We start from the raw sequence: 7,739 nt of genomic DNA, 5'->3' as shown, positions 1-7,739 counted from the left end.
CTCTGACATCTCTCCATTTAGGGCATATACAGTGTAGGTACTGAGCAAGGGTGTGTAATTCAGGCCTGTCCAATATATTGGTTGGGCTCTAATATAAATACTTGGTTTTATTTTCCAGTCATTTGTAGTACTGAAATAATGTGAACTGAATACATGTTAATGCAAATGTATTGTGCAAAATGAACAAGGAGCCTTTTTTTTGGTCCTTTTATGACGGTGGACAGGCTTCTAATTGAGATGGCTGCATTCTGACATTAAAGCGTTCCCCAATGCTCGTGCTCGTGTTGCCAACGACGATAAAACATGCAGACATCACTGGCATTTCAGTCAGCAGCAATTTGACCATTGTGTGGACCATCAGTGCCAGATTTGCGGGTCTTTAAGCATTTCATGCTGTGCAAACATCAATGAGAAGACTGCCGAGGGGTGCCGTTGAGCCAGGATTCAGATTTTACGTCATGCCGAGACTTTTCTTGGCTATGCCCGCTTTGATATTGCAAAGTGTAAGGTTACCTCTAAGCAGAGTTTGAACGGCGATCCCAGATGGAATTATATATAAATTAAAATAATACTGGTTCTTGTCTAGACAAATACAATAGTGACACATTGGAAACCCATGGACAGAGAAAGAAGTTAAATGTTTTTTTTCTGCAGTACATGGTGATGAATAATCCATCCTATTGTGCAGGCTGGCTGGTCCTACTCAAAGATAGTCAAAGAAAAAGAAAAGAAATTGATCTGAGTACATGCAAATATACAAAAACAAAACATTAAATATGCACGTTTCCCCTCAATTGTGTCCAGACAGTCATGAGCTCATGTTGTGGATGATGGCAAAAAAACACCCCACAACTCTGATCCTTGGTCATCCTGCCCAGTGTGAACTAGTCACCCCCATTTCTTTGCAGTTTTCTGTCTGGCTTTCAGGCCCGGGGCGGTGGTTGCCACTGCTGTGTCACCCTGCTGGCAGGAGGAGGCTTTTTAAACTGAGCTTTTATGTAGTACTCCAGAGCCTAAGCAAGAACAACAACAAAAATCCCTTTTTTATAAAAGAGGACATTTTACAGAGGGAATGACTGTGACAGGCAAACAGAAAACAGAAGATTGTATGGGCTGCATTACCTGACGCACAAAGCTGTGGATACAATAGCATGAGCACTTGTAAAATATAATACAATCCGCTGCAATAGGCAGGAAGTAAACACTTGTTGTCCAAACTGTATTGTTCAGTTTTGACAACAGTTTTTCAGAGAGGTTGTGATTTCTTTCGAGGGCCATTCTGACAGTGTTGTCGTGGGCCGCTAAATGTATTGTAAGCAACAGCAATAACATGTATTCAGTATTTCTTGACAAAAAACAAGTACAGTTGGCACAAAATAATGTGAAAGGGATCACTTGTGACAAAGAATTATCAGCCAACTCTGCAGCTCTGCACGGCTGGAATTGGAGTGGTATAGTCTCAGCACCACAGCCTCAATTTAACACGTTTTTTTGGGGGGCAGGTGGATTTTAAAATCCACTAGCCAAACAGGCAGCCAGTTACACCAGCCAATTATTATTCTTGTCTCATTAAGGTGAAATGCAGCAAATCCACAAGCATCAACTGCAGTACATTTGATCTGTACTGCCAACCGGTTCTTACTCCGAACGCGTAAAATCCGGACGTTTGGACAGTGGCTGTCAGCGTCTGATGCAACAAAAAATTCTGCATCGGGAGGTTGGTCGGGCGGTGGATGGGTCAAACACAGGAGAGCAGGGTTCATGTCAGGCGTGTCCTTAATAGCCACATGTCAGGGAAGCCGCTTTCTTCTTTAACCGGAACGTTATTCCCGTAGGCCCACTCACAAGCTTTTCCTTAACCTGACAGTGTCACAAGCGACGCCAATGGTCCCGTCCAAGCGCGTCTTGGTCGTCTAAAGGAGACGACTAAGCACCTGACAAAGGCACCTGACCAAGTGTCCGTACTTTAGAAGCTGGGAGTGAGAATGTGTTGGGACTGCTGTAATACATCGCCACTCACAGACCTTTGTGCTGTTGCCATCGGTCCACTTGGTATTAAAACGTCTTCTTTTACTTTTCTTTATCCACATCTTTTTGTTGGTTGCCTGTGTCAGATGTTCTCATCACCCCAGTGATGTGCCTCCACGTTTTTTAAGCTCAAACCCAAGGAAAATGCGGACTTGGTTGAAATGTGAAAGAACAATAGTGGCAAAAAAACAACAAAGTAATCACTCAATTCTCATTGGCTACCTGCCACCATGGCAGGTAGATTGACAGTTCCACCCGCCAATGACAAAATTCAGCTGCATTTGGCGTGTGATCAGGTGGTAATTCAGGCCCTGCTTGGCACACTCATTAACCTCGTTTCATTAAAGGAGTAAACATTAACATATCCTTCACTGATTTAGCTTTGCACTTCTCTAACATTGTCGATGTCACGATGGACGGTTAAAAAAAAAAGAAAATCAAAATCAATGCAGCAGAACCAGAGATTTTGTCATTTTTGTTCCATGCATTCTTCTTCCCTGTAAACATACTTTGATATAAAAAATCACTAGGGTTCCCCTTAAAGCATAAAGAATCTTACCTTAATGTCAGCAACCTCATAGACACTATAATAGAAAACCCTAAATCAAAGAATGAATCAGCCTCAAGAACTTAAATAGATATTCACCTTATGAAATTGAGTTCATGCCAGTTATTATTTTGTGATGCAGTGTTGCAATATTCCTCTTTGGTCTTCTCATTTCAGTTTCAGTGTCCTTTATTGATAAAAGCCCATGTAATGTAAGACCTTTTATTTTTATTTATTTATTTAAAATAAAACTGCGATGACTCTTAGAGAAGACATGTGCATGTGTTTCTGTCAATGAACTAAAGCCACATTGGTATGTGAATTCATATACAGCCTCTGTAGCTAGGCAACCAGTCCATGAAGTGTTGTGTGTGATTATGTGGACTCTGCCCCTTACCTAATATGCCTGTGGCTGCTTTTCATCACGTCCAATTAAAACAGCAGTTTCATTCCTCTTGAGATGACTTTCTTTTTGGATAATTGCCAAACCTAGTGTTCCTGATTGCTAACAATGTTTATTCAGTTAAACCCCTTTTTCTATTGAGACAGAAACCATTCTGTCTCTATTTGTAAGTTGTTCACTGGAATATCAAAAACACACCACCAGACATCTATTTTTTGGTGCATGGTTTTTTAACGAGGCCATGCCACTCGCCTGCAGGGTGTTAGAAACACGAACCACTCATACATATAGCTACAAAAAGTTTTGCACTTTAAATTGCATGTATTCCACATATGTATTACTGTATAAACTATATTGACTGCTATCTGAGATTCTCACTAAAAGCCTTCGTGCTGCCCCTCTGATGTCCTCCCCTCTAGACTCTTTAAGAGAAGAAGTGTCTGATGTCCTTTGTCCAATTGTGTTAGTTAAAGTAAACTGCTCGTTGTCTACTGGTGTTGTACCCTATGGTTTTAAAGCATGCAGTGGTGCAACCATGGCTTAAAAAACCCAATCTTGACTCCAATGACCCTAGTAATTATAGACCCATCTCTAAACTATCTTTTATTTCTAAAATCCTGAAAAAAACAGTTTTCTAGAAGATTTCCTCTTTTCTTAATAGTTTTTATAAATTTAATAAATCCCAATCTGGCTTCAGTGCCCTTCAAAGCATGGAACTACTCACTTAGCATTGACTTTGGATCATGTGCATTGCACTTAGCATTGACTTTGGATCATGTGCATTGCTCTCCTCGTAGACCTCAGCGCTTCTTTTGTCATCATTGATCATGGCCTTCATATTGATTGCCTGAAAAATGGAGTTGGACTACAGGGCTCTGTCTTAAGCCGGTTTAAATCATACTTGAAAGAAAGAACTTTCTCTGTGAAAATGGGTACTAAGTCCTCCTCTCTATTGAGTATTGAATTCGGCGTCCCCCAAGGATCAGTGCTTGGCCCCATGTTATTCTCCCTACACTTGCTGCCCCTTGGTTCTATCCTTGAATTACCATTGCTATGCTAATGATACACAACTGTACTTACCCATCCCCCCTGACTGCACTCCATCAATTAATTAAATCTTTAGCTGTTAAATCCTCCATTTGAATGACAAGAAAACTGAAATGATTATCCCACCTCTACAAAAAACCTGTACCATGCCCTTGGCCCTTGGTCATTAAATTTGCAGTATGCGGTCAGAAACCTAGGAGTTATCTTTGACAGCTCTCTCAATTTTGATAAATAAGTCAGTTCTGTTGTTAAAGGTAGTTTTTACCAGCTTAGAACAGTAGCTAAACTGAAATACATTTTCTCTAAGAACAATATCAAAACGATCATTCATGCATTCATTACTTCACTATTAACTCACTATATACAGTCCTAACCCAATATCATTTCGGAACAGGAAGAACAACGTAGAGCAAAAGCAGGTGAGAATGGCCTTTCTTTTCCAAGTCATAAACCAACGTATTTGACTAAGTAAAATGTTACGATGGTGATAGAGAGAAAAAAATCACGTAAATGGAAATTTTGGTGTACTGGTGGTGTTGTTTGGAAAGTCGGTAGACACATCTTCTGTGGAGCCCAAATGTCTGTTCCAAGTTACATGGTTGTCCGTCTAGTTGTTGAGGTGTATGCATTTCAGTCTGGACCAAAGTGTTGGAACGACCAACCGACTGACAGAACCAACATTCCTTAGAGAAAAGCCGGTAGCACAAAACAATCCGAAATTGAATTTGTGGAGAGCCTTTTTGGTCAAGTCAGTCTAAGACCTTGTTGTGTGCACAAAAGAAAACAGGAAAAAGATGTTAAGTTTCAACGTGGCCAGCTGCAAGGTTTGTGACGACCACAGCTTACACAGGTCAAACCATTTATTATCCTTTAAATATATTGGTTTCCAGTGCAGCAGGCTGTCATCATTCTCAAAGCCCTCATTGATCATTCCGGTGCAACCCACAGCTGCAGGATCTTCACCAGGCGGGGGGCTGATCCTGACACTGTGAGAGTGTTTTCTGATGTGTGCTATCTTGGAACAGCAGTGAACCCCAATCATAATGTTCTCTGGAGGCTTTTTATCACCCAGATAGTAATTTGGTTGTAACATTTTTAGAGTCAGAATCAGAGAGAGATTTATTGCCAGGTAAGCAGAACTTACTAGAAACTTGTCTTGGTTAAAGGTGCATACATAAAATCAATCATCTTAAATAAACTAACAAAAAATACAGAAACAAAAAATAACACATGACAATTTTATAATACACACAAAGTAGAAGCCCAATGGCACCAGACGCATGCAGTTTCTTTTTTCCAGCAGCCCAAATCGGCCTAATGGTGCATTGGCCATTCTGGCGTTGGCCAGGTCTGCAAGATTGACAGTCTGCCTACGTACTTACTCACATACAGTACGTACAGTACATGCATACATACATACCTACATACATACTTACATACTTCCTCACATACATACATACAGTACATACTTACTCACATACATTACATACAGTACATACATACGTACATACGTACATATATACATACTTACATACTTACTCACATACAGTACATTCATACATAATTTCTCACATACATACATACATACATACATACATACATGCATACATACAGTGTGTTTGAATATGAATGCATACACTTTCTCACATACATACACATACAGTATGCATACATACATACTTTCTCACATACATACACACAGAACATACATCCATACATACACACAACTATTTAGAATGAATTAGGGTAGTTCTACAAAATGTAGAAGGATGTGCAAAAGCTCAGCATATGTAGATAACTTATTTCACTATTGTATATGAAATTAAGACCTTTGTACATAGTGTTAAACATAGGTTGTGGTAATAATATAGTTTTTTACCCCAATGATGCTACATGATTACCTTATCAACATCACTTAATATTATTTATCCCAGCGCCCTTTGCACATGTTCCACATTTAAATAATTTTTATTGGACTCTTCATTGCCCTCATCTCTCTACATTGTTTCTGTTTAGAGTTTGTATATATTAGTGTGTATATATTGTTTGTTTGTTGGTTTGTTTTGAATGTGTAAGCACATTGTGAGCAACTATGCTCCAAAGGAAAATTCCTCGTATGTGTCTTCATACCTGGTCAATAAAGATCTGATTCTGATCAGATTTATAACAGAGGTGTGGCCTGTATACTACCCTTGGATGTGTCTGTCTTTGATTGCTGATTTGAAGAAGGCCCCTGAAGGCCGAAACGTCGTCAGAATAGAGATATGCATATGAAGAGCCAGAGTGTGTGAGACTTTTATCTTCTTTTCCAAGTACTTTGTTCATGTCATTGTAGAAAAGACACAATGCAATTTGTTTCAGACCTTTTATTATTTCTAATCTATTCATTGTTTGTTAGTTGTAGGGAAAGTTGAACTACCGCCAACCAGGGGAATGTTTTAATCCAAACTGTTAACTCCATCTAATTATTCAATGTTCCAGTTATTACAATGCAACTTTAGAAACACAATACAGGGACAGCTACATTAATTTAGCGGCTGATTAGATTTTTTTTCCCCAAAACCGTTTTACTTCACTTTTCTTTTTCAATCATTTCTTACCTTTGGGATTTGTTGAAAAATGAGCCAATATTTTCAGCAGCTCTGTGATCAAGGTTGATGGATGGAAGGGAGGAAATTATCATCCACACCGTAAGGCAGCCTCCTCATTCCCCTGCTAATGCGTAGTTATAGATATAAAATGTGCTTTCAGTTCTACAACTTTTTGTCAGTGATGTAGCATACTGTCATTTAACACGAGCTTATGGATTACATTCCTAATTATCTGGCCAAAGGTGTGCCCACATACTTCAGGGCCAGGCCTTTTTTAGTTTAAATTTAGGGAATTCCAAATTCTACAGAAAACAATGCTATCTAAGACAATAGTGTACTTCCAACTTTGTGCCAACAGTTTGGAAAAGGTTTTGTTTCAACATGGAGGTTATTAGAAGAGCATTATGAAGCCTATGGTTCTACAAGTTCAACAATCACATAGTTGTGATGTTTGGGTGTCCACTTACTTTCTTTGGTGTCCATATACTTTTGGCCATATATTTAGCGCCATGATAGTTGTTTTGAGTCTGACCTTGAATTCTTGTTTTCCTGAAGAGAGGCCATGTAAAAACAGACTGCACAGATTAATAAAATTTAATTATGAAATAATTTTGCCTGAGGCTGAGGTAACCAGAGTGGTAAAGAGCAGGGATTTTCAACAGGGGGTCCGTGACCCCAAGAAGATCCTCAAAGTCGCAAGGCAGGGGGGCCTCCAAATAATTGTTTTTGAAGTTGTTGTTTTAAAAAAATAAAAATAAAAAGCCCTAAAAAGTATTCAACATATTATAAGCAAATATAAATCCCCACTGATGATAGGCTTACTGGCCTATGAGGTGGTCACTAACCACCTGCGGAACGGCACCGGAGTCATTGGGTTTCCATTAAAGTCAATTTGTGTATTTTCACTGACTGCGGAACGGCTACGTCCCGACTCGGTTCCAGCTCCAGATACAAAGAGCTTCTATTTTTGCCAGAGAGAGCTCCGCATCGATTCAACCCACGGCAGATTGTGTTCATCTATATTTCCCTGCAGTACACCTTAACATTCCTATGGTGTTAGGGTCCCGACGGACCCGTTTTGAGTTTTAACATGCATAAAAGCACTTCATACATTTGTTTTTTG

General features: G+C 39.5%; 1 long non-coding RNA gene across 1 annotated transcript in view; it reads left to right on the top strand.

Moving 5' to 3' along the window:
- Positions 1 to 3,821: 3,821 nt before the first annotated feature.
- Positions 3,822 to 7,739, top strand: part of LOC117960336 — a 25,115-nt gene continuing 21,197 nt past the window's right edge. The window contains exon 1 of the long non-coding RNA XR_004660124.1: positions 3,822 to 3,977. This is a non-coding gene — a long non-coding RNA (uncharacterized LOC117960336). The remainder of the gene's footprint in view (positions 3,978 to 7,739) is intronic.

The sequence above is a fragment of the Etheostoma cragini genome, chromosome 17 (genome assembly GCF_013103735.1).
Source record: "Etheostoma cragini isolate CJK2018 chromosome 17, CSU_Ecrag_1.0, whole genome shotgun sequence".
Lineage (NCBI taxonomy): Eukaryota > Metazoa > Chordata > Actinopteri > Perciformes > Percidae > Etheostoma > Etheostoma cragini.
The sequence above is the reverse complement of the archived record's forward strand: the minus strand, read 5'-3'. Positions and strand labels throughout refer to the sequence as shown.